Source organism: Canis aureus, chromosome 31 (assembly GCF_053574225.1).
Source record: "Canis aureus isolate CA01 chromosome 31, VMU_Caureus_v.1.0, whole genome shotgun sequence".
NCBI lineage: Eukaryota > Metazoa > Chordata > Mammalia > Carnivora > Canidae > Canis > Canis aureus.
This window is the reverse complement of record NC_135641.1, coordinates 23,612,841-23,640,279: the sequence shown is the minus strand read 5'-3', so window position 1 is coordinate 23,640,279 and position 27,439 is coordinate 23,612,841. Positions and strand designations below refer to the sequence as shown.

General features: G+C 47.6%; 1 protein-coding gene and 1 long non-coding RNA gene across 7 annotated transcripts in view; one reads left to right on the top strand and one right to left on the bottom strand.

Annotated features, from left to right (window-relative positions):
- Window positions 1-137: 137 nt before the first annotated feature.
- LOC144302538 (uncharacterized) lies at window positions 138-27,058 on the bottom strand. Its single transcript, XR_013369447.1, has 3 exons — window positions 26,700-27,058; window positions 9,724-9,880; window positions 138-665 (listed from the first exon to the last, which is right to left on the bottom strand). It is a non-coding gene; the product is annotated as an uncharacterized LOC144302538 (long non-coding RNA).
- DGKG (diacylglycerol kinase gamma) overlaps window positions 26,140-27,439 on the top strand; it is a 205,345-nt gene continuing 204,045 nt past the window's right edge. For all 6 annotated transcript variants that reach the window (XR_013369441.1, XR_013369442.1, XR_013369440.1 and 3 more), the window contains exon 1: window positions 26,140-26,379. The gene's annotated coding sequence lies outside the window, so the exon portion shown is untranslated. The remainder of the gene's footprint in view (window positions 26,380-27,439) is intronic.

The window sequence follows — 27,439 nt, the reverse complement described above, 5'->3', positions numbered from 1 at the left end:
CATGGGCAGTTTTCCATTTCCTTCCTAAAACGAGTTTTTCTTATTCAGATCTAATCTAAATAAGAAAGAATTGATCCCATGAAAAAAGTCAAGGAGATTTCATTATATACCAGCTTAATGAAATTGAGAAAGTCATTTATTCTTAGAGAAAGCATTTTATATGTCTGGAAGAAATACTTTGATGATAATAAGTAAGGTTGGTGAAGTAGTGAGGATGGACTGGCTTATTATAAGGCCTTTTCAAGCATCAAACAATTTGTCACTAAACTGCCTTCTACAGAAGGTAGATGGGTCCAGGTGTTCAGAGACCCTTTGCTTCCCCAAGTCCCAGGAGGAGGATAAGTCTGTGAAGTTGAAGCTTTTATAACAACAGTTTAAAAAATATGATGGTGTTGGGGGAGTGTTATCTAGGAAGAAGGAAAGAAAAACCAGGAAAAACAAAAACAAGAAAACTGCTGGCTCTCTGGCCACATAGGAGCTTAGTATAAATCAGAAGTGTTTAAGGGATATGTTTGTTAAAATTATTTGCTGTAGGATATACAATGTAAAATCTTTCTTCTGTCTTCTCTGTGAAATCTTCAGTGAATGTTTATATTGTTCATGTTCATTGTGGCTCTGGAATGAACAAATCCTTCTTAAAGAGCTCGAAGAGATGCTGCTGAGTTCTGCAAATGGATTGTCCAGGGAACAAAGAAAATGAGATGGAGTTAAAGCACCAAGGGAAAGCCAACTCTGGATTATGCCTGTAAATCATTATTAATATTGGACTGAAATGTGTTATGCAGCCACTAAAAATGATATTTATGGAGCATTTTTGGTGATATGAAAAATGGTTTATGCTAAATATTACATTTAGAAAGCAAGGTTTAAATTGCATATATTCTGTGTTCTAAATTATGTAAGAATTATAGAAAAGTGACCGAATAGAAATATACCAGAATGTTAATGGTGATTGACCCTAGATAGTGGAATTACGATGACTTTTTTCTGATACTTTGTGCTTTTATGTACTTTCCAAGTTCTATGCAATGAGCATGGATGACTGTAGTAACCAACATAAAAGAAAAACATCGGGCTTCTCAGATTTTGTTCCATCTATAGAAATGTTCGGTCCTCCCTCCTCTCCCAAGCATATTTCTATTGGAATCTGGGGAAACCATGATGGGACCCCAGCATCCCAGGTGAAAGAGGTAAGACCTGGTAGGAGGGGAGCCAGGGGACCCTAATTCTGTGCTGCTGCTGGCCCAAGGTACAGATGGGCAGAGGAGTCTGTCAGAGTATAGGACAGAGAGGGTACTGCCCTCCGGATGACCAGGACCGGCTGCTGCTGTACCTCTAGGACCTAATGCAGTGTTGGAAACCCATTACAGATAAGCAGGAGATCCAGGGGAGCACCATAGACTGCTTATTTATATTGGAAGCTCTTTGACGGGAGACTTGCAAGGATGTGTCCCAGCCAAGCTCAGAAGAGAGATCCAGATAGACAATGTGAGACAGTGGAATTGAGGTTAAAACCCAATCATATAGACAGGGATAGTATTAGTGGACATGGGAAGTTTGTGACTTAAAGGTTTTGTGGATGTTTAAGACTCATTTCCTTTCATTCATTCTTTCATCATTCATGCATGTATCTACTCATATATCGGTCCATTCCTTCATTCACCAACAAACATTTACTGGGTCTTCCATGCTAGGCACTGGAGACATAAAGCAAATCAGACATTGTCCAAAAGTTATCAGACTCATGCCAGGTCCTTTCACCTGGGTAGTGCAAAACTCATGAACACACCTAGGATTTTTATAGTCTTGACTAATCTGTGAATAAAGCACATCAGTGACTCTAGGTTAGGGGAGCTGGGAAAGGGTTTGCATCCATAAACCCTCCCTAGGATCATTCACACATTCTCCACTGTTTCCTGTCACACAGAATCAGGGAATAAGCATTGGGAAAGTTAGTCTGAACTAATAAGGGCCATAGAAGATTCTATCAACCTGACTCTTAGTTGTATTTCCTAAGGATTATGTATTGCTATTGCTAGAGATCTATCTTCCCAGGATTGTGCCCAGGAAGCAAGATTTAATGAAAAAACAAGAAGAGTACATGGATGGAGTTTTAAAGATGACACCTGCCTTTTAATCCATTCTATCTCATAGTCTTACCACGATGGAAGTGAGTAGTAAGGGATTACTATTTGAATTTTATAGACAAAAAAAAAAAAAAAAAAAAAAAAAAAAACCAGGCTCAGCTTGGTGAAGACCTCTCCTACCATAAAGAGGTAACGAACTGGATCTCCATCTCAGGTCTCTCCATACCTCCCAGTCCGTGGCTTTTTCATTACAGCTCATCCAGAGAGTCCAGATGGCTCTATCACTCTGAGGGAACAGCAGGCCCAGGGCACACTCAGAACACAGGGCATGCATGCAGAACGTGTAGGGTTGGGGGAAGGGGGCAGCTGGGTGCATTTGTTTTCTATGGTTGATGTAATAAATTACCCCAAGTTTAATGCTTAAAAAAAAAAAACAGAAATTAATTCCCTCAGTTTCGGAGGCCAGAAGCCCAAAATCAGTATTACTGGGCAGAAATGAATGTGTTGAAGGGGCTGCACTCCCTCTTGGGGCTCTAGGGAAGAGAATCTGTTCTTGCCTCTTCCGCTTCTGGTGGCTCCTGGCACTCCTTAGCTTGTGGTTCTTTTATTCACCTCAGTCTTCAAGGCCAGCATCTTCAAATGCACTTCTCTGTGTCAAATCTCCCCATCTCTCATTTCTAAGGATATATGTGATTGCATTTAGATCCTACCTGGATAATCCAGGATAATCACCTCATCTCAAAAGCCTTAACTTAATCATAGCTGCAAAACCTTCTTCACCCCCGGCCCCCCAGATAAGGTAACTTTTCAGGTTCCAGTCTTCTGGACCTGGTATCTTCGAAGGATATAATTCAGCCTACTACCCTGGGGTAGAGGCTTACATATTAGTAACCTCTTCTGCCTCTGGGCTATTGCTCAGTAAAAGCTGCAGCTACATGGGGAAAAGGGAACATGGGTAGGGTGACAAAATAATTTTGAGACAGCTATATGGATGAAGGTAGGACTAAGACTGCCTTCTTGATGTAGCAGTTTGTTTATTGATTCTGTCTTAAAGCTGCTGCCTCTTCCCATGCTCCTGCAGAGTTGGCTCAAGTCCCCAGGCTCTTAGCCTCCTCCCTCTCCAGCCAAGTTCAGGGAAGATGGGCTGGTCCTGAAATCCTGGAATGTCAGAGCTGGAAAGATCACCTCGCTGATTCCCGCACCCGTCCTTTACTGACGGAGAGCCTGAGGTTTGAGTGAAAACAGGCCTGCTGAGTTTCTTCCCCCAGAAACCAGTACTTCCAATACGTGAGTCTATATTTTTAAGGAGCCAGCACAGTACCCCCCAAAGAGGCTGGGATACAAGGATGGAGGCAGGGGGAACTGGGATTGACCATGTGGACATCCTGCTTTTGTGTCCTTTTGAACCCGGCTATGGTTCTTCCTTCTCATCCTCTTTGGATCTTTCAACCATGTGCTCTTTCCTCTCTGTATCCTCTTGTTCCCAATTGATACTCTGCCTCCACTTCCCCTCTCTGCTCATCTGCTTATCCGCTCACCTGTTAGGCCTAGGTCCTCACAGCCCCCGCAGGACTTCCTCCTGTTCCCTCTCCTCCATCGTCCCCAGTTATTCCTCCTTTCTCAGCCCACCCTCCTCCCTCCTCCTTGGGAGTAGGCTCTTTGTCAATTTCAAGGCCAACATGATGAAATCGAGAAGTACAGTGACTTCTGGAGGCAAAAAATATTTTTTTTGGTCAAGTTTTAAGACTTCTAAAACTGAGAAAGATAATGAGGAAGGAAGTGGGGATATGAAGGAGGAGGGTTTACCTTAGCTTCTCTGTTTGTGGGTTTCACTTGCATGAATTTTCCTGTCACCAGAATGATGCGTAGATATCTGGGCATCTACTCATATAATTGCACAGTTGGAGCTTGTGTGCATCAGCAAACTAGACCCTCAAAGGTAGGCCAGGGTGGTCAGACAGTTCTAATTGTACCAAAGCTCCAATATCGTTTATTAGCATGTGGCCTTTGGACTTATATTTCCTCATCTTTGAAAATCACAGGGATGATACTATCTGCTTCACAGGGTTTTTGTAAAGTATAAATGAGATAATGCCTGTGAAATCCTCGAGCCCAGAAATTTGTGCCAGTTGATAGTAAATATTTGTGTGACTGATATCTGGGTCACTTCCTCTGTGACTCCTACTCCAAGGAGGGCTGACCCCTCCTTTTTTAGTATGCCCTTTATACCCTATTTATACCCCTGTCTTAGAACCTGTCATACTTTATTACCCTACTCAGCCTCCATCTGGTCCCCTTTCACCACTCTTTCCAGCTCTAAGCATCTCCAAGACAGAGGTACCTCTTACTCATCCTTGCAACCCCAGTGCCTGGTGCAGTGCTGGCTCCTGGGAGATGCCCTGGGAATATTGGTTGTATTGATTTGAAATGGTGAGGATTTTTGAACCTAAGCCTTCCAGGCCAGGATTGCTTTGGATTTCTCATGCCAGTTGCTGCCTCCTTGTATTTATTAAGATCAATGGCAAAACCTGTTGAAAGGCATCTGGTTCTAGTAGCCCTAGGATATTCCATCGGCTCTGGTCCACCACAGGCAGATGGACCTTATGAAGAGAGATCAGACTGTTTGTTGTGCTGGCAGTGCCCAGATTTGCTTCCCTCCCAAGCTAGCATGACTTACCATTCAATGCCGTCATATCAATGAATGGTGAAGGCTCGAGTGAGAGCCATGAGGGAACTGCTTCATGGGTTCATTTGCCTGGGGACAGTCTTCTCTGACTATCTCCAGAGTCTTTCAAAGGCTTTGGGATTGTTCCTATTAGATGTGATGGATAGGAGTGCAGCCCAGGGAGACAGCTAGACAGGAAGGGTTCTGGGCCTGGCAGTGCCAGAGGCCAATCTTCAAGAATGTCTGTAGGACATTGTCAGGGTGGAGTAACTCAGGAAAGAATGAGCTGTGTGTCAAATCTGAGGGTGACCTGGAAGCCCAACAGAAGAAAGAGCTGTAAAGACATAATCAGGCATCTCTAAAAGGTAACAGAAGGAAGTGCAAAACTGGCCAAAGGGTTATTCATAACTAAAACTATCATGTATTGGGAAACTACTAATGTGCCAGGCATATTATATACTTTATCCTTTGAGTCATCATGACAACTGTGTAGTAAACTTGCACAAAAGGAAATGGAGGCTCATAGGACTAAGTGACTTGCTTAAGGCCACACAATTAACAAGTGACAGAGATGGGGTCAAACCCAGACAGGAGGCTCTGGTCTTCTGCTCCTACCATGCCCCACTGCCAGCATGGAAATAGAGGGTATGTACTGTGATGTCTCCTTTATGTTGTACTCAGCTTGGGCTGAAGAGGCATGGGCCCAGCTGGTTCAGGGGTCCATGCGAGGTGGGGAGGCATGATCCAATGCATAGCTTTTAAAGAAGCAGTTCCTGTGTCTTCCTTCTGGCTGATTTCTGGCTCTTGTATCAGTGCTTATATCACTGTATCATCCATCCTGGGATTCATTATTTACTGTAGCTACTATGACCTCAAGTAGAGGCTCTTCTTAGAGTTGCAAAATGTGGCCTTTTCCGCATCAATTGCTATAGCAAGAGGCAGGACCTATAACGGAAAACTAAGGAAGTAGGAGAGAGACTTCCCTGTTCCTCTTGGGGTCTTTCCTTCGCTCTCAGACTACACGTCAGAAAGCACGGATTTGTAAGGCATGACTCTGGGATGCTCGATGATGCTCAGCATGTGAACATGGATTGAAGCCTAAAGCCACTATCTGAAGAAGACCAATCCATATCTTGAGAACCACATTATCTAGCTGCAAATTATTCTCTCTGCTTATTTACCTGCTACCAATCTAAAGATTACATGAAGAATTATTTAAATACCCAACCCTGACCTTTACTTACAGAGGAATATTTAAGAGAAAGACTGTGGTTACGGCATTAAACAGGTGCTCTTGGAGGTTACCATGGAGGGTGAATTGTTGGAAACAGGAGTTTCACTGCATTGGTTTTTCTGCCTCTCTCCACATGGAGAGTCTTCTTCCCTGGCCAGCCTTGCAGTGAATATCACTTGGGGTCCTTTTGGTTGCAAGGAACAGAGCGTGTTGAATCAAACTGGTTTCAACAAAAAGAAATTATCTTATTGGACACAAGAGAGGCCAACGTAGAGCAGCCCTAGGCATGATGTAATCCAGGCATCAACGATGGCATCAGATACACCAGTTCTTTCTGATGTTCCACATGGTTGCCTTCAGTGTTAGCTTCTTTTTTTTTTTTTATTATTATTTTTTTTATTGGTGTTCAATTTACTAACATACAGAATAACACCCAGTGCCCGTCACCCATTCACTCCCACCCCCCGCCCTCCTCCCCTTCTACCACCCCTAGTTCGTTTCCCAGAGTTAGCAGTCTTTACGTTCTGTCTCCCTTTCTGATATTTCCCACACATTTCTTCTCCCTTCCCTTATTTTCCCTTTCACTATTATTTATATTCCCCAAATGAATGAGAACATATAATGTTTGTCCTTCTCCGACTGACTTACTTCACTCAGCATAATACCCTCCAGTTCCATCCACGTTGAAGCTAATGGTGGGTATTTGTCATTTCTAATAGCTGAGTGTTAGCTTCTACTCAGAGCTGGTTTTCTTTGTGGTTTTGAGATAGCTGCTAATGGCTACCACAGCTACATGCATTTTGTGCATATCGAGAAATATGATGTTTTCTCGGGCACGGACTGTACTTCCTTAGCCTGACTGAAACATTTTCCACATGCCAACACCTGGACCAGTAACAGATGCCAGTGGAAGACCATGAGCTGGTAATGGGTGGATGACTGAATAAAATCAGGACTCCATTGGGAAGTTCATTTGGCAACCAATACTATCTGTTGCAGAGAGCCTGGGTACTATTTTTATTAAGGAAAGTGACAGTTTCCTTAAAACTGGCCTTTGCTTCTGTAGCTGGCTAGGATTTGGGGGCCTATCCTTGCATTTGGGCTGGGAGCCAGGTGGGATGGCAGGGACATTGCTGCCAGGTACACACAGTGCCCCAGCCGATGTCCACAGATGAATTGTTGTTTAGGGCTAATCTATGAGTCACTGTCCAGAGTTTCAAGGGGGCTATAGCCAGCAAAGACTGACCCTGTCCTCACAGAGGTAACCAAGAAACAGAAGAAACCCTAAAAATTGGGCCTCTGGAGAACTGCCAGGTACCAATGTGTGCCATTGTCTTGTATAAACCCATCCAGGAAGAGACTTTGCCTGCCAGCTGTCCTCACAGCCTGTGGCCCTAGGAAGTCCTGGGAAGCTGTTTGTGGTCTGGCGACGTTCAGTTGGGCCCTCTGCTTTCTGAAGGCTGTTGAAGCTTTGAGCTTTTTTTTTTTCTTTTCCCTGCATGGCAGTTACCATGGCCTTGAAAAAACTGAAGAGCTTCCACATCTGTGCCCCTCAGCCCTTCTTCCCACCAGTGAATGCTCATTTTCTAAGCACCTCCCACGAATGAGGCACCAAGAAGGAATGGTATTTGCATGTCCTCCCACAGCCTTGCCCTCGCAATTATTACTCACCCATGTGAGGAAGTAAGGGATCGTATTAGAAGAGGCAATTTAGTGAGTCTGTGATTGGGGTGGTACTGCCGGGAGAATGGGGGTGATGGATAGAGGAGCGCACAGAATGTGAACTGCACCTGCTTTTGTGGGGAAGTAGTGCTATGAAGCACGATAATGATGGGAGTCATTGTGGGTCAAGGCTACACTGAATCAGCCTTGAAAATATTTACTCACCAACAAATCACATCAGTTAATCTAGACAATACAGAGTGGGGACTTCCTCTGTCAAGTACCACTATGTCCCTCCTGATAGGTGAGAGAGATGCTAAAACTCACCAGAAGCCATTTGGGGACCATGGATAGCTGCTGTCAGGGCCACCCTTTGTGACTCTTCGTCTGGTGTGCTCCCATTTCGGAGAGGGAAACAACATATTGGTTTTCTTCACTAGTGGTGTCTCAGTGACTGAGTCAGTAGCAAAGCTGCCAGCACTGTGAAACCAGCCCTGATCAGGATGGTGGAGGTGGGCATGTGGCACACTCCATTCTGTATCTACTGGCTTTTGAAGATAAATAGCAGGAGCTTCTGCAGAGACCGTGTGTGAGTGTGAGTGTGGGTGAGTATGTGTGGTGTGTATGAGTGTGTATGTACTTATCAGAGGACCTAATGATGGCTCTATCATAACCAATTATCCAGAGGCCATGAACTCTGCTAGGCCTCAGAGCCCCGTGTCTGGCTGCCTGGGAATGGAGGACACTGGTTACATCCAGGCAGGTTCAAGTCTGAGCAGCCACCAGAGCCAGATAGATAGCACCCTGAGTTGGACAGGCCAGGTGAGAGCTGTGGAATTTTCATTCTCCTCACAGCAATGAGCCACATGGAGGCACTTGAGGCAGTTGTTTGGTGTCCTGGGAAGGAGCTGGCCCTCTACCAATGCTGGGTCCGCAGCTCCCCCTCTGTGCACTCGCTCCTCAGGCTTTGGGGAGCTCAACTTACCCTAAATCTTAGAGGGCAGAACACTGTCCCCTCCAAGACCACTACCACTAGCACTTCCACCTGTATCCCTGCCTTTTCCTCTAGAGACACTTTCCCTCCATTTGTAACCGCCATCGCTACCGCCACCACCACCCTATCACCTCCACCTCTCCTCCGCCACCACCTTCAGCTTCAACCACATTCCACCAATTCCTCCATCACTGGGCACCATCACTGCTTCAGCCAACATTGCTTCAACCACCACCCTTACTGCTACCACTTCCACTGCCACCATCAATGCCACCAAAGCTATTACTGCCACCTCCTCTGCCACTACAGTCATCAGCACTGCCACCACGTGCATCACAACCACCATCACTGCCACCACTATTACTGACAGCACATCATCTCCATCATGACCACTACCACCACATAATCTGAGTGCTTACAACATAAGCCTGTGTGTTGTTGGGGCCACACATCTCTTGTTACTATTTCTTATAATAGTTTCTCCTTTTGTAAAAACTCTTAGTCCATAAATCTCCAAGCATAGACTAGAAAACTAGCTAGTTTCATTCCTGGAATTTTAGTTCATGAGTCAGGGATTTGCATTAGATGACCTACAAATTTTCTTCCAGTTCCAAGATTCCTTGGTAGGTGTGTGTGTTTGTGTCTGATTATGCTCACACCTGTCCATGCCCATAGGCATGGAGGCTGCCAATTAGGTCTGGGATTCATCTGACTTTCCATGAAAATTTCTGATAGAATCTAGATCCAGAGTGCATAGAAGGAGACAAGGCACAATGACCCACTATGTGTGTGTGAGCCCCTCCAAGCACATACTATTCATCATTGCTTTATAAACCAGTGGTGCTTCCCAGAAATCCTGGCTTTCGCATAGACTGTAGGTGTACAACATTAGGAAGTTATCATAGAGAATTAGAAGACTGGTATGAAGGATCATTTAGGCCTCTTATCCACTGAGTGACCTTAGGTGAGTCTCTTTGATCTCTCTTAGCTTCAGTTTCATCTCCCTAGAAATGGGACAGTTTTACCCACTTCCCCTAGTATTACTGAGGAGATGAAAAGAAAAGACAATATGTGACAATACCTGATCCCAGGCCTGGAGCACAAAGGGCGTTGGTTCTTTCCTTCCTCTCCCTCACTGCCCTGAGATCCTGCAGCCTTCAGGTACTTGGGGAGCACCATTGTTGATCCAGTCCTCTGAGACAGTGGGCTTCCTGTTCCCAGTTCTATCTCAAATGGCTCTGAAGAAAGAACACAGTGATTCTGTAAAATGTCACTGAATCAGAAGCTCAGTGGCTTTGCCAACAATCTGGGGAAGAGGACTCTAGAGCAGCTATAGGGAGAGAAGGAGAGGACACGGTCTTGGGCTTGAACTCCTAGATGAGGATGGACGCTAGGACTTCCATCTTTTTTGCCTCTTCAATATGGAAATGCCACACACACACACACACACACACACACACACACAGGCACACGCACCAATCCCATTGTTGGGGCAGAAGACAAAGACAAGTAGGGAGTGGTATCAGAGCCCCCAGAAGTCCAGAACTGGTACCCATGAGCTTTGATTGATTCATGGCCCACATCCAAATGACTGCCCAGACAGTGCCCTCTGCCACAGAACATACAGATAAAAAGGGGGTGGCCGCCCTGCCAGCCCCTTGTAGCAGGTTTCCTTGCTCCAAATTTCTTGCTTCTAACTGTATGAGTCTCTTACTAGCCTTTAGCCCAGGTCCCTTTCTCCATACGTTGGCCTCAGCAAGACTAGCAGGGTCTCTGGATAAGGACTGGCTGGTAAGGAGACAATGGACTTGCGCTGGGGTTGGTGACAGTAACCTCACCTCTGTCCCAGATGTAGTACTGTCCTAGAAAGGCCAGGGTCAGCTCTGGAATCAGAGCAGGAGGCCAATTGGGTCTGCCTCTTTAGTAGTCATGATGCTTCCTGGAAGGTGCCTTCTGATTTCCATCTTGGCTCATAATATTTTTTGAGATGGGAGGAGATTCCAACAGACCATAGGGTTCATGTGTAGGCATTCACTGGGGGTGGAGACTTCACTAAGCCCTGAGGCCTAGATTTCACCCCTATTATTCCACATACCAGTTAGATGACTTTGGACAAGTGACTTATCCTCTTTCTTTTTGCCTTGCTATCTTAATCTGTAAAAATGGAAATAAATAATGATATCTATTTAAGAGGCTTGTGAATTTAAATGAGATTATTTAAATGAGTTATTTCTGGCACTTGAAGACTTTCTAGTGTTCTATAAATGTTAGTGAATGCTGCTTTTACTACAACTACCTCCACCACTACAACAATCACTGCCACTATCAGCAAAGCCAGTTGGAAGAGTTAACGCCACAACTCAAACTTACAATCAGTTTTAGTTACCATTTTAATCAGTGCCAACTATGTGAGCACTCTGCTGGGTACCTTCCTGACACTGACTAGTCTAGTTCTAACAATTAGCCTCTCCCTATAGCTGCTCTGTCAGATATGTATTTTTATAGCCACTTATAGATGAGAAATGGGGAGGCTTTCCTCAGGTCCCAAGGAAAATGGGGGTTAGCAAGGGAACTTTGCATATCCTTGATTTGGTATTTATCTAATTATTTCCGCCTTGCTTCATTCAAAAAGAGTTGAGGGCATCTGCAAGCCATCCATGTACCAGGTAACAAAATACCCTAAAAATTACAAAGGCAACAGAATCAATGAGCCCTGGGTTGGAATCCAGCCCCATCACTTACTAGCCAAGTGACTTGGAAGTATTTCATAAAACCTCTGAGAACTCCAGCTTCCTCCAACCACAGACTAGCTAGGCAAACTGAAAGATATTCGTCATTATCCCCATTTTTCTGCTGAGTAAATCAAGATTCAAAGATATTGCAACTTTACAAGTTTCCAAAGCTATCAGGTAAGTTAATAACAGAGGCAGGCAGATATTGGTCCCAGGTTGATGTGATTTCAAATTCCAGAGCTCTTCCCAGTGCTTTGAGCTATCTCAGTGGTGCCCTTCCCAAGTGCAAAGCCGGGATGTGAACACAGCACAGTGCTTCCTGTCCATTTTCCTAGGGGCACTGAACTCGAGGAGGAAAAACAGACATTCTGACTCCCCCGTTGGTGCTTGCCCTGTCCCAAGTGACTAAATATCTCGACTCTTTCAAAAGTAATTAAAAATCATACCGCCTTCAAGGTAAGGAGGGAGAGGATGGGCTAGTGGAAAGTGAGGCAACCCAGACTGGGCTGAGATCACTGGTTTGTTTTCCCTTTGTCCCCTATTCTGTGCACTGTTGCAGCCTGGCATTGGCCCCAACACACCATGGGAAGGTGCTCTCCTAAGGACCTCCGTGATCTCCTGGTACTCAGACCCTGGGCCTTTAAAAACTTTTCCATCACTCAGTACCAGATATATACTAACAATCTGCTACACAAAGGCTTGGTGGTAGATGATTCAACATTTATAAAGGTTCCAGGCCTCAAAGGGATTTCAGTCTGAGGCAGGGAATGACAAGACGAAATAGAATACAATGCAAGGCCGAGGAGGAGACACAGAGGCAGAGACAGCTCTGAGCACCATCCTCACCCACCATCTCTCCCTCCTCCTTCTCCACACCTTACCCTTCTTCTCTTGTGGTCTCCATTTCTATGACTGAAGCTACCTCCCGCTTTGGTGTCTCTGGCCCAGGCCTCCCTCTCTCCTGATCAAGTCCTAATCATTCAGCTGCCATTTTGATGGCCTTTGGAGACCAACATGGTCAAAGCTCCAGTCACCGTTTTCCTGCCACCAGCAGTCCCTTCCTGAGGAAAGGCATTGTTGTTCACCCTTAACACCTTTCTCTCCCTCATCCCCCTAATTTAATCAGTCTCCACATCTTTTCGGAGCTTCTTCCTGCACAGTCCTTGACCATACCTGCTTTTCTCCATCTATAGTCACCTGGTTTGACTCAGGCCTCCACATCTCGTGCCTCCACCTCAGCACACTGCTCAGCCGCCATCCACACTGTATCTGAATGATCTTGTAAAAAGCCAAACCTGATCCTGTACTTTCCTTTGCCTTTAGCATAAAATCAGAACTCCTCAGCCTGACCCACAAGGCTCTTCAAGGCCTGCCCCCAGTCTTCTCTCTCCTCCCTTACCTTCCCCGCCTTCACATCCCATTATGATCCATAATTAGAGTGACTAAGTATTTTTTTCATCCAAACCAGAATATTTGTGAGAGTGAAAGGAGGCCCTACTCAAAAGGATACTGGGATAAACTGGGATTCCCCAGGACACACTCAGATGTAGGGTCATCTAATCCGTAACGGCCATCCCAGACCCCAAATGTATATGAGTTTTTCTCTGTCTTCCCCAGAACCTAACTAGCAACTTCCCTCTGTGCCTCCAGGCTCAGGTTTTCAGAGATTGAGAATATGTTTGTCCAGCTCCCCTTTTCAAGGGTAAACCCAAGTTGTAGCCTCTGACCAGCCTCCAGATTGGTTGGCTGCCGTTATGTCAGGTGACTGGGATCGGCTGGTGTCAATATGGCTATCCCAGGCTGCTCACTGAAGCCAGGCCTGTGAATGGGGACTCTCTTGGTGGGATAAGGGGCACTGGCCTCTAAGTCACCCTGTCTTTATCAATACTTCAAAAACCTCCTCCCTTCCTTGGGATCATCTGCTAGGAGGTGATAGGCTGGGCCCAGGCTCCACCAAAGTCCCAGTTCCTCCGCCATTCCCTAGCTACTCTGCCTCACCTCCCCCAGTACAGCCAATCCTTCTAGCTGGCTAACTTGGAGGATGTCCTTCTCCCCCAGCTGAATTTTCTTTTTTCTCCCTTTCAAATCCTGCTGTGCTGCTACCCAGTAATGGAAACAGCAGAAATCACTTTAGAAAGGAAGCCAGCTGGTTCATTAGTCTGATTAAACTCAAGCAATGGAATCTGAGCACAGTTCACATGATGAATGGTATGCCTTCTCCTTGGCCACAGTGAATTTTGCAGTGATTTTTAATCGTGGGGCTCAGTCACCCCTCACCTCTGCAAAATCGTGTGAGACAGAGAGACAGGATAGGGTTACAGTTAGAAAATGTCAGGGCTCTCTGAGCAGAAGTGGTCCAGCCTCCCCCTTTTCCCTCATTGCAGGCCTGGTGGACTCCACAGGGTATGCCAGACTAGCTGAGTCTGTCAGGAAGACCCTGGTCTTCAGAGACAGCAAGATTCATCTTTAAACTCAGGTTTTGTCACTTACCAGCTGTGTGTTTCAAGGCTCACATTTTTCACCTAAAAGAGGGTGTAAAAATACATATCGCAGAGTACTGTGTTGTAAGGACTAATAGGTACTTAAAGTTCCAAATGCAGTGGTTCAGGATGTCTGAAGGATAGGCAGGAATGGGGAAAAGTGAAAAATGAGTCAGGTCCAAATCACAAAAGGTTGGGCAAAGGAGTTTATGGTTTTATATCGAAGAATGGGGCAGGTTGGAAAAAGATAAAATTGTAGAACAGTGGTAAGATCAACTCTACATCTGGGGAAGCTGATTCTGGCTACAGGGCAGAAGGTATGGATTAGACTGGGAGGAAGAATGATCCGGACAGTTACCCCACAAGAGTCTAAATGAAGGCCCAGAGTAGAGTAACAAAGAACCTGACTCTCTTGCAGCAGATTTGGAAATCAGTGAGGAAGCAAACCAAATTGTCCTTGCTGAGGATATGAAAAGCAACACGAGGAGACAAGTTGAGTGTGGGACACATTGAATTGGAGGTAATATTGCCAATGTTCCTTTTGATGGCATAGAATCCAACTGTTGGGGTGCACAATTAGACAGACCCTGTCTGAAGGGGTCATCTCCCCAGGCGCTATTTCCAGGAAGATGAACAGCCACACTAGCTAAGACCCATCTGAAATTTTCCCTGGAAATTCCTTTTGGAAGCAATAAGCAACCAGGGCTGGGTCTGGAAATGCTTCTAAGTTTTCTAGCAAGAAATCTCACTCGCACTGCAGAACACCAAAACCTACTATTTATTTTGCCTTTGTTGTGAATATGCCTTTTCTCTGCTGGTTCCCTGTATGGGAGAGATACGGCAGCTGCTTCAATTGGAGGATATAGCAACAGGTTAGTGGTCCTAAGAAACTGGTCAAAAATGACTCAGAGGATTGCTACCACCTCAGGGGAAAGTCACAGTGGTGGGAGGACTGGCAGGAAAAAGCAGAAGGATCAATAGAAAGAATGAGACAGGACAAAAGATGAACAACCTGTATATAAAGGAGGCCCCAGAGGGATCTACAATGGGAGAGAAAAAGAAAGTAGAGCTCATGGTTGCCTGCAGAGGACGGCCTGGTGTAAAAGAAAGCACGTGGGTTTGGTTTTGGAACTCCACTGCCTTAGGTTCAAATTTTAGGTGTAAGCCTGGCTTTGTGACATTGGCCAGGTCATGGAAGCTCTCTTAGGCTCAGTTTTTTAATCTGTAGAACTTTTGGGATAATACCTTCCTTGTAGGGTCAGGCTGAGGATTGGCCCAGCAAAGAGACAGTGGTGGGGAGGTACTGGGTTAATTTCAGTAGTTCTTACCTGGTACCGTCACTGCCACCCCAGCCCTGTGACCTTGGGCAACTCACCTCATGCCCATAAACTTCTGGATCCTTGTCCCTTCCTTGATGGGTATTGTAAGAGTGAAGTGCCATAACCTAGAAGAGAGTGCTGTCACATGTGGCACTCCTCCTTTCCCTTCTTCTCCTCTCAAGATCCTTGAGATCCTAGAGAAGATTAGAAATTAAGTAGGAAACTGCACAGGGCTAAATGATACGGATCATTCTCTTAAATTACTATTAAATGTAAGTGTCAGCAGAGAGAACAGAAAAACAAGCATCCAGAATCCAACAAAATAAGCTGACTCTGATTTTGGAGATTGATGGCAAACTGGCCCAGTTCCTGCTCCTCCCTTTTTCTGAGGCTGCAGAGATGAGGTAACACCAATGCCCAGGCGGCAGAAGAAAATGTCTCCATGTATTTATGTTTTGAGTGTGATCTTTTAAAATATAAGAAGCAGACGGTCTTCTAGAACAAAGTACCCCAATGATGCTTCCCACTTATATAGTAACTCAGCTTCTGCAGCTCAGTTGGGGACTCTTCTCTGTCCTCCCTGACTGTCCAAAAGCCAGGGGATAAACAGCATATTTCTGTTTATTTATGCATTAAATATCATGAAGGGGCACTGGGTGGCTCAGTCAGTTAAGCGCCTGACTCTTGATTTTGGCTCAGGTCACTATCTTAGGACTGTGAGATTGGGCCCCGCATCTGGGCTCCATACTCAGCAAGGAATTTCTCTCTCTCTGTCTCTCTCTCAAATAAAGAAATAAATCTTTTTAAAAATCATGAAAAGGTCATGGAGCTGAAGTCCAAGTTTATATATATTTTAATGACCAAACATGGGGGCAGTGAAGAAATCCAAAGCTTGCAGTGATGTGTTTCAGGCTTTGCCTTGGGACCTGAGGAGAAAGACACAGGTTTACACTCCAACAACAGTGATATTTCTGGGGGAAATGTTTGCCAAGAATTGTGTGGCCTAGAGTCTCTACCTTCTTACCTTCATTACCCTTAGACCCACCGTCAAAAACCAGCTCATGGATTTGCATACAGTGGTACAGTCCATGACTCCCAGAGACTCAGTTGGGCTCCTGTTGAGGGACCCAGTGAAGGGAAGTGGTCACTGTGAGTGTCCCCAGGAAATGTTTACCGGGGAGCCAGGGAGAGATAGGAGTGGGCAGGCAGGCAGACCGTTCACTTATTAGAACCAGAGACTAAGTTAATATCTCTTCCTTTTTCCTGTGACAGTTTCTACCATGACATGAGGTATGGGGTGGTATGATAGGACTAATGTCATGCTAGTAAATATTTGGCAACCAGCTCTAATGGGAGTAGAGTGGGGAGACCTGATTTATAGCATTTGCACATTGCAGTGGTGTAAATGCTCCCACCATGGCTGATTTCAAACTGCCAACATGATGTCATGCAATGCAGAATTGGGAAGAGATGCACACCATTGTCTCTAGCACCTCACTGGGTAGGGCTCTGAGACCGCCGCTGCCTGCAGTGTCAATAGGCCCCACGTGGAAGGCCCTGACTACCTTTGAAATACAGATAAGGGATTGTCACTGCCTCTGAGAAGTCTCTTGCAGTTCCCCTCCACCGACCCGCCCCAGCTGGATCCCCTGTGCCTCTCTCTCTCCCAGATCACTTGTAAAGCCCTAGTGTCATCATTTGTCCACACACCAGTCCTCCAATTAAACACAGGACCCCATCTTCATTGCCATATCCCCAGCATGAAGCAGAGTGCCTGAGACAAGTAGTTTCCTTAAGAACTCTTGGTAAATAAATGTTTATTGGACCGAAAGCAGAATGAATAAGTGGATGTTCTAAGGAGGAAAGAAGGAAGAATGCAGGAGCTGCCATCAGGCAGCTGCAGAGATGTGCCATAATAATTTTTAAAAAGATGTATTATGTAATCTTATGGATACCAGTGGTCAAAAGCCAGAACCAACAAGAAGTGTCAGGAAATCAGGTTTAGGGTGTCTTTGAAAAAAATCAATAGAGCTCATCACCCCTAGAAAGTGATATTGTGCAGGGCTCTTCCTATCTTCCACCTCTAAGTTAGCATCTCCTGCCTCTCACTACTTGAAAACTAGCTCCAGTCTATCCCCCCTGTTTCTAGCCCTGCACCCATACCCAGCATGGGGCAAGGAGCTTTTGCTACTGCCACAGACATTGAGGGGACGTGGCAGGGTGTGTGTGCCAAGCCCAGAAGAGGTTGGGATCACTCAAAGGAACAAAGTCACGGCCCTGAGTATCTCCTCCCAGTATATAAATGAATAAAAAGAACTCCTGGTGGGTGTTGTGGGTTTCTCCCTCAGCCTCCCTCCACTGAATGCCTGACTCTCTCCCGTTTAGAGTTTAACTCCACAGCAGCACCCTTCTCACCACCAACTCCTCTCCCTGTGTGGTCTATAATTTTTGCTCCACCTACTAGACTCTGAGCCTCTTAGGAATGAGATTACTGTCTGAATCCCTAGCACAGCATCTGGTACATTGGAGGTGCCCAAGAAGCATTTGTTAAATGAACAAATTCACAAATGAGAAAAAAATAATCCGCTTCCTACACCTTCAATGTATATGTCCCGAATTGGCAAAACTCCCAGAATCGCACAGAAACAATTTGCAGATCAAGTAAGCTACCAAGCTATACTCAGAGTTCTGTGAGAAGTCAATTTGGAAAAACTCTGAGTCCCCCAACCCACATCCTTCTAGGGCCAATTGAAAAAAATCTTTTTCTTAGAGACAAATAACTACAAAAACTTTAAAATACAGACAGTTCCCTAGTTAGGAACATGTTGTGTTCCAAAAGTCTATTTATGAAATTGTTGTTTGAAATTCAGAATACACTCTCTCATAGAACCATGTTAAGAAGAATAACTGACAATGTAGCTCTAACTGGAGACATTTGAAAAGGAAAATAATAGGAAGCAATAAAGGGATACGGAGAGGCAACTTTTCTTTTAAATATAATAAAATAGACATAGACTGTATCAAGCTACACAGTAGCCTTTGGACAAGAGGTGACACTGGGAAGCAATCAAGAGAAATTAAAAATGGTTTCTTTTTATTTATTATGGATGTTGATACTTGAGAAAAAGTCAATTTTCTCTACAGTTGTAGAGGTTAGAAGGGATCCCTCGGGGGAGCAGCGTAGGCTGTGGTGAGTCACCTGCTAGTCTAGTTTAAAATGCAGACTTCATAATACCTATTCAGTCCCTGTTTTTGTGGATTATTTCTTTAAGCTCCCTTTTTCTTTTATAGGGTCCCCCTTAATATTTCTTGCAGAGCTGGTTTGATGGTCACCTATTCTTTCAGTTTCTGCCTATCTTGGAAGCTCTTTATCTCTCCTATTCTGAATGAGAGCCTTGCTGGATCTAGTATTCTTGGCTGCATGTTCTTCTCATTTAGGACCCTGTATATATCATGCCAGCCCTTTCTGGCCTGCCAGGTCTCTGTGGGGAGAGGTCTGCTGTTAATCTAATATTTCTCCCCATATAAGTTAGGGATCTCTTGTTTCTTGCTGCTTTAAGAATTTTCTCGTTATCTTTGGAATTTGCAAGTTTCACTATTAAATGTCGAGGGGTTGAAGGGTTTTTATTGATTTTGGGAGCAATGTCCACAATAGCCAAACTGTGGAAGGAGCCTCGGTGTCCATCGAAAGATGAATAGATAAAGAAACTGTGGTCTATGTATACAATGGAATATTCCTCAGCCATTAGAAACGACAAATACCCACCATTTGCTTCGACGTGGATGGAACTGGAGGGTATTATGCTGAGTGAAATAAGTCAATCGGAGAAGGACAAACATTATATGGTCTCATTCATTTGGGGAATATAAAAAATAGTGAAAGGGAATAAAGGGGAAAGGAGAAAAAATGAGTGGGAAATATCAGAGAGGGAGACAGAACATGAGAGACTCCTAACTCTGGGAAACGAACAAGGGGTGATAGAAAGGGAGGTGGGCAGGGGGTTGGGGTGACTGGGTGACAGGCACTGAGGGGGGCACTTGACAGGATGAGAGCACTGGGTGTTATATGTTGGCGAATCGAACTCCAATAAAAAATATACAAAAAATAAATAAAATAAATTTTAAAAAATAAACTAAGTATTTTCAGATCTTTAGGTGTGGTTCTCTCTCCTTTCTTAACATTTATTGTAGTATAATTGAATACAATAAAACTGCAAATTTGAATTTAAAAAATGAAATAAAATAAAATGTAGGCTTCTAGCTTCTGCCTCCAGGGAGGCAGATTCAGTGGGTCCCAGGAAGAGAGAATCCAGGGATGTGGGTTTTTTTTTTTTTTTAAGATTTTATTTATTTATTTGAGAGAGAGCACGTGCATGAGCCAGGGGAGTGAGAGGTGGAGAGAGGGAGGAGCAGAAGGACAGGGAGAAGCAGACTCCTTGCTGAGCTAAGAGCCCCATGCCATGGGGGTGGGGGGCTCAATCCCAAAACCCTGAGATCAGATAGTGAGCTGAGCCAAAGGCAGATGCTTAACCCTCAACTCAGCCACCCAGGCACTCCCAGAGATGTGTTTTTTAACAAGCACCCAGGAGAGACTGACCGAGGGGATAAGAGGCCCACTTCGGCCTTTCTGGAGGCAATGTCATATCACCTCAACTGGACTGATATGTCATCACCTGATGACACCTGATATGTCATCATCATTTCTCTGTTTGGTCTAGTGCCATGCCCGTCCTTCCTCCATCCATTTCTTTCAGTGGTGGGGGAAGGCAGCAGTGACTACCTGTCACTCCACAGGATATGTTGGCATCAGGAATTTAGGGTTAAGAGCATAGGTTAAAGAGATGAAAGAAACCCCGTCACTCATTCACCTACATTTAGGGCTAAGATTCAGCTGGTATGCTGGTGAACAAAATAGCAAAACAAACAAACACAAAACCACTTTGTACCTCTTGGAAAATAGCCTCTGCCCTGAGTGCTCCCCACCCCCAGCACTCCCCTGCCAGCAGCTGCCTCAGTTAAACTCTGCAGAATGAGATTAATAACATCTTCTTTGTAGAATTAGCATGTGTATGTAGAGTACTAAATACATATGTGCTTAATAAATGGTTATTTATTTCTATAATGATATTGCTTTGCAACTACTTGGAGAATCAAGACAAAAACATCAAGAAATACAGCCAGGCAGCAATAAACCAGTTTTATATAATACAGTTCAATTTGTTCACAAGTGCTATAGAATGAGAATTAAGGCAAGCTCAGAGCGGGAGAGTCTCTCTTAGAGGAAGTGGAGACTGCAGGCTGAGGTTTCTGGTTTCAAGTACCAGTTCCTCCACCCACCCATCCCTACCCCTTACTGGCTGGGAGACCTTGAGCAATCAATGCCAGTGTAAAGTGAGGCTGATGGTGCTCTCTTCACACAGCTCTTGGGAGGGTTAAGAAGCCAGGTGCCTGGCTCAGTTGAGTAGTAGCTCTTTAGAAAATTTGGAAGTAGAATAAACATTCCCTTGATGGTAGACTCTTAGGGCCAACAGGGACATTTAATTGCCTTCTTTAAGTTCAATCCAATATTATTGATCTCCCATTATGTACAATACTCTGTGGGTGATAGGAAGATGATGAAGATGTAGTTTATGGAAGGAAGATCAATTGCAGCCACAGGAGGAGGGTGCGGTAGCTGGTTGTAAGGACCAGAGCAAATTATAAACAAAATTCAATAGACAAGAGAGAGGATAATTAATTAATAATTAGGGTAAGTGTGAGAGGTGGCCTGACAGAAGGAGCCAGAGAGAAAAGAGGCAGTTCTCAGAGAGGGATGAGTGCAAGGTAGGGCTGGATGATGAAGCCAGTCACCTTGTATACTGCTGGGTCCTTGAAAGGCTTGACTGGAGGTATGAGTAGATGAGTAAACTGAGGCCACTTAATGGAGGGCCTTGGATGCCATTTTAGGGAATATGAATTTTATTCTAAAGCAGTAATAAAAAAAATAAATAAAGCAGTAATAACAATTCCATTTATCTGGAGCTAACTGGAATGATATTGTGCTAAACTTTTTATAGACATTTCTTCTAAATCCCACCAAAACATATGCATAAATATCATTAGTGAATTTTATGGATGAAGAATTTGAAGCCTCAAAGGCTTTTAAGTGAAGGGAGGGCTCTGGGGTTTGAAAGTAATTCTGGGAGCAGTAAATGGGAAGGATGGATGAGGTAGGTGACAGCACTTAGGGGCCTCCCCTCACTTCTGACATATTGTGACATGTGGTCCCCCAAACTGGTTAACAAGAGATGAAGAAGTGACTGCTATTTCTAAAAATGGACTGATGCTCTCAAAAGTTTTGAGTTGGGCAGGCTTTGAAGCATATGGTCATTTATGGAATGAGAACCTTTTCTTCCCCGTGGCTTTTCCCAGGGGACCCCATGAAAGCTTCCCCTCCAGGGAACACAGTGAAGAACACAGCAGTATCCCTGACCAGGGCAATGGGAATGAACCAAAATTAGCCTCTTTACAGAAGAGGTAACTGCAGCTTAGAGACACAGACTCGGGTCTTCAGCTCCATCTCAATGGTCTGTGTCTCTTAAGCTGATGGCCTCTCGCTTTCGGAGGAGCTGGGGGCGGGGGGTCCCTACCCTGGTGTTGGGGCAGGACTTTAAAGGTCGTGAAGTTAAAAGTACTTAGTATCAGAGCCAGAAGGGCTGTAGAGACCGTTTCCAAACTCCTTATCTTACTAGTAAGAAAGCTGAGGCCAACCTGACTGCATTCCCAGGGCTGGATCCAGGAATCCCATTCATGATAAACTGACCAGGAGCAGAGCCTCTTCCAAACCCTCATGCCCACCCCTACCCACCCCCCACCCCGCCTGATCTCACAATGTCTCTTGAGTACAGCCCTCACCATCAAAGCAAAGAGGAAGGTGAAGGTCAGGACTTGGCTAACATCTGTTCCCAGCCTGTGCTTGTTTGATAAGATGAAAAGATCCCATTAATTGTGGAATCATGAAATAGCAGGTGGAAGGCAGCATGGAAAGAATCTGGTATTTGTAGGTGAGAAAAGTGAGGCCCAGAAAGGCCAACTGAGCCCTCTAAGCAGAGACTTGAACCTATGTCTCCCCATCCCCAGTCACCGACCCCCCTCCATGACCTCAGCTGTGTGGGGTGTCATGTGCTATTCACTCAGTTGTTAGAGACAGTCCGATTTAAAAATTTCCAGACCCAGGTACCTGACTCAGCCCTGGTTTTGCCTTGGCAGGGGAGATCGGGCATCAGCTGCCGGCTTGAATGATGTGTTCCCCAAGCAACATGGTGAGTGTGAGCTGCCAACACTGAAGTCTCAGGGAACGTTAAGTGTTGAGCCAGTTAAACATCCAAAAATGCCCTGTCTCTCAGAAACAAGGGTGACTCATCGGAGTGCTTGGGCTATGACTGGGAATGGCATTACAGTGGCCAGAACTGCTAAAAACTCACACTCACAACCCTCCAGCTTCTCTGCCCCTGGCCTCCTGCTCCCAGCTCTCTTCTCCAACCTAGAGCCAAAACACGGCCACCAGGAAGCCCACGGAGAACCCAGCCCTCCTCTTCCCTGAAGACTTGACCATTCAAGCCTGGAGAAGCTTTCCCTTCTCAAGCCCTGTGAATCCATCTATTCCATATAACTGAGCACTTGATTTTATACTGTCTTTTACTCCTTCTTAATCATTTTTTTAAATTTTTATTTATTTATGATAGTCACAGAGAGAGAGAGAGGCGCAGAGACACAGGCAGAGGGAGAAGCAGGCTCCATGCACCGGGAGCCCGATGTGGGATTCGATCCCGGGTCTCCAGGATCGTACCCTGGGCCAAAGGCAGGCGCCAAACTGCTGCGCCACCCAGGGATCCCCTTCTTAATCATTTTGAGTGTTTGTTTTATAGCTGCATGGATGGCAAATGCTCTGAGGGGGAAGAAGTAAGCTTCCTTCTCCATACCCTATAGCACATCTTGGAGCATCACTGCAAGGCAGAGACATGCTCAGGCTCACAGCTACTCCCAGCTTCAAGACCCTTTCCACTTTACCTTGCATTTATACACACAGCAAATGGTCCCTAAATCCTCACCTGTTTCCCTGTGGCTTCAGCTTTATCTCTGTCAGCCTATGTCAAGCCTCTGTGCAAATTAGGGAAAGGCACTCCTTCCTCCAGGCAGAGCCCCGCCAGGCTGCGTGGCTGGGCCAGTGGAACACGGCTGGACTTCAGCCCCTCAGCTAGGTGTCCTGTGCAATGAGCCCCCTGCACCCACCCCAGGGTCCAGTTCCTCAGGAGGGCAGCAACCAGATCTCACTCGCCCAGGCCCTCCCCTGCTCTGCATTCTGACAGGGATGGCCTTTCTTGGGAAAGCTGGCATCAGAGGCTTCCCAGCTTGTTTCCCAGCCCCTTCTCTGTCCAAACCAAACAACAACAGAAAAGGTCCCCCTTTGAGAGCTCCTCAGTATTCATGGCCTGAAATCTACACTAAGGGCAGGGCACTTGGGGTCCTCTACAATAGGATCCCAACCTTCTTTCCCTGTACCGAAGGCCCAGAACTCACCATGGATTGTCCTACCATGCCATCGGCCAAAATGCCCTCGTCCTGCTGATCTTTGCGTCAGATCCCCACCCCCCTCTTTCAAACACAAACCTTACCACTTCCCTGATGTCTCAAATAACCATTCTCCTTGGTGCTTCTCCCTACCCCCAACCCTCCCTGCCCCCCACATTGCTCTGACCTCTGTTACAACCCTACCTCTACATTTCAGTAGCGTGCAACCCAGTGGCCAGCTGTCTTCCAGCCCTCTGCTTCTCTGGGCTCACCCTGCATCAGCCCAGATGCTAGACTCAGCCCCACCCTGAGTTCCCCGGAGGATCCCCCTTACAAACAAACTGGGGAACACTATTGCCTTTACAAATGATTGTGTTATAGGAAGGGTGGAGAGCTGAGACTTCACAGCCGCACATCGCGCACCCGGCCCCTCCCCCCACGGCCACCCCGCCCTTCCCAGCAAACTATTTATGAATCTCTGCAAGCACTCCTGTTCTCTAAGTCTTTGGAGAGTTTTTCTCCTTAGTCCTCCTCAGTAAGCTTCAGATCAAGTCAAGCCTCCATACTCGGTCTCTGCATTCCTCCCATCTGATGTATTATTCCCTTCCTGCTCCAACAGGGAGAACCCCCTACCTGCGAGCATGCACCCCCAAATCCATCATGATGCTCAGCCCAAAGGAGGCTCCCCCTCCGTTTTGCCTTCTTTAGAAAGTCAAGAATAGACAGAGCAAGGATGTTTTTCTTACGACACGGACGTGAGTGCGTTTTCCTCCACCGATAATGCAGTTCAGAAGGCAAGGACCGTGTCTTTCACACCCACCCGACCTAGCACAGTGAGAATAGACACAGTAACCCTGCTACCAGCCTTCTCCTCTACCGGGGACAGGGACAGGTCTAAGCTCCTTCTGTCTTTCTTTCGCTTCTTCTTTCTCCCAAGGAAAGCCCAGGACTAGAGTCAAGGGAAAGTGTCTGAAGACACAGTAGGAGCGTAACAGATGGTTGTGAAATGAATGAGTCAGTGCGTGAAAGGGAAACAAGATAAAAGAAAAACTTCAAGAGCACCCTCACTCGGGTTATAGCAGGCTAGCTACAGGGAGCACGGAGAGCCAACCAGCATCCTAGAATGAAATGTGAATGGTGAGTGATAGGGTGAAGTGTGAACACAGGGTTCTGGTGTCGGCTCTGCCTTCACTGCCGTGTGGAAGCTCGGGGAAATCTCTGAACCTTGGTTCATCTGTCCCATCAGCCTGCGTGCAGCTGGTCTACAATGGACACTGATCATCAGGGTCCTCAGAGCTGTCTGACATTCATGTTTGAGTCTCCTACCCCGGATGCCCAGACACCCAAGGCCCCTTGGCGCCTCTGCATCTGCAGAAAGCTTTTCTTGGCTGCAGTCCTGACCCGGGGACCTTCACTGCCTGCTGGCGGGAAAGAATTCTCAGCTGTGGAAAATGGTAAACTCTACATATTTTACAAATGAAGAGTCCAAACTCCCGAAGACTCTGAATGTGGTGTGAAATGGACAGAAGCCATCCTGCTGGTGCGACATGCCTGAGATAGTGTCACTACCCACCACCACCACCCCATGCGGACAGGCACGTCATGGAAAAAGAAGGAATAAGTCAGGGTGCCCCGGCCAGTGTTGGCCTGCCTCTGTTACCCCTGTCCCCCAGCCCCTTTTCTGTGCTTTTCTACATTTTTAAAAGAAGGAGTCTGTTTGCTCTGCGGGGGGGTGGGGGGGGTGAGGGGTGGGGGACAGTCCACTGTCGCCTAAAAGCAAAGGAGAGAGGAATTAACAGCCCTCGGTCCTGAGGCTTGATCCGGCCAGCACCTGCGGGCTGCGGCCGTCCCCACCTTACCTGCGGAGGGGGAAATCTTTTCAGATTGAAGAGTCACCCATCTCCTGCCACCAGGGCCAGAGCTGTCAGAAAATGTGCCCTGCGCGGGGGCAGCGATTTGGGGGTTAGAGACAATGGAGTTCCCAGGAAACGGAGAGAACTTGTTGATTTTTAATTTGCATTTTTTTTTTCCTATGCTTTGGTCGGGATAGGAAGGCGGCCTCGACTTGGGTGCACAAGTGGACATGCCCAGGGGGTATTCGATATGCCGGACCGTCGCGCTCCGTCCCCCTGCGGGGCGCACCACGGCCACATCCTCCCCGAGCCCCTAAACCGCACGGGGCCTGACTCCTCCTCCGGGCCCGCAGCCCCGTCCGGGAGAAGCGGCCGCGGGGGCGCACCAGCCGGTCCGCAGTCACGCGTGTGCGGGGCGCGTGCGCGCGCGGGGGTGCGGGGCGGGCTCTGCGCCCGGGGGCAGGGCTCCGCGGGAGAGCGGCGGGCGGCGGGCGGGCGGGCGGCGAGGGGCGGGGCGCCGCAGTGCCGTAGTAGCGGGCGGCCCGGGCGCGCCGCTCTGGAGCCGCGGCTACGCGGGCGGGCGCAGGACCCCGGCGCTGCCCGTCCCGGCGGGGTCCCCCGAGCTCCGCGGCGCCCGCTCGGGCTGCCCCCCTCCTGGAGAGGGCTGCCCCGGCGGGAGGGCGCGCAGACCACAGCCTCGGTGCCCCTCTGTGTCTCGGTTCCTCTTTCCTCCCCAAGTAAGGGAATAAGCCCCGAGGAAGGAGCGCCCCGGGGAACCGCGCAACCAAGTGTTGCAGGGCGAGGTAAGACGGCGGGCGGCGCGGCGGAGGGGGCGCGGGCTGGCGGGCGCGGGCGGCCGCGACTCAGACCCGGAGGGCACGGCGGGAGCCGGTCGCGCGGCCCGGGAGGGGACCCACCCTGCTGGGGCCACCTGCCGCAAAGCCCCGGGGGACGGGATGCCCCGCTGGCAGGCTGAGGGCGCGGGAGCCGCGCGGGGGGCGGGGGCATCGGCTCCCTCTTGGACTGGGAAGCTCTTCCACACCCCAAAGGTGTGCGGGCGGGAGGCAGCCGGGTTCGGGGCGCTTGGCGCCAGCCCCTGGCCCGATTCTGCTTCTGGACGTACCTGGCTCCCTCGGTGGCCGGCTCGCGCGCCAGGGTGCCCAGGGGCGGCGGAGAGCGCGGACACTTCCCCTAACATCTGGCCGCCAAAGCCTCTGACCGTCCCGCGGGTTCCAGGACTTCGGGACAGTCCGCAGAGCCGCTGGGCTGGGGGCGCTCGAGGGGACGCCGGGGAGAGCAAGACACCTTGACAGACACCAGCGAGGGAGGGCGACGAGGGCCGGGAGAGTACACAGAGCCGGCCTGTTTAGTGACCCGACACCCAGCATGTGCGTGTGCGTGTGTGTGCGTGCGCCTTGCAGGGCGCGCAGCGAGGATCACCTGTGGGGCGTCCCCGAACTCCACCAGCCCACCTGACCCGGCACATGCTGACGTTTTCTTCCTCCGGGTGGGTGGACTAGGATTTTCGGAGGGGGGCCGCGGAGTTCCGGAAAGCCCTACAGGTGACTGATGCGCCGCCCCCACCCTCGCCATCACTGCAGTGGAAAGCCGGGGACGGGAGCGAGGAGGCGGCTCCAGATGTGAGCGATCCAGCTGCGGAGCTCTGAGTGCCCCCCGCCTCCCCCACCCCGCGCCCCGGGGCCGAGGGGCTGCGGCGGCGGCGGTGGTCCCGGGGCTGCGCCGCAGTGGCGCGGGAGAGCGGAGAACCCGCCGCCCAGGCCCGCTCCTCTGGCTTCATTAGCATACGATGACCTCGCTGTCCCGGGAGGGCCCGGAGGCACCGTTTGTCATTCTTTGATTTCG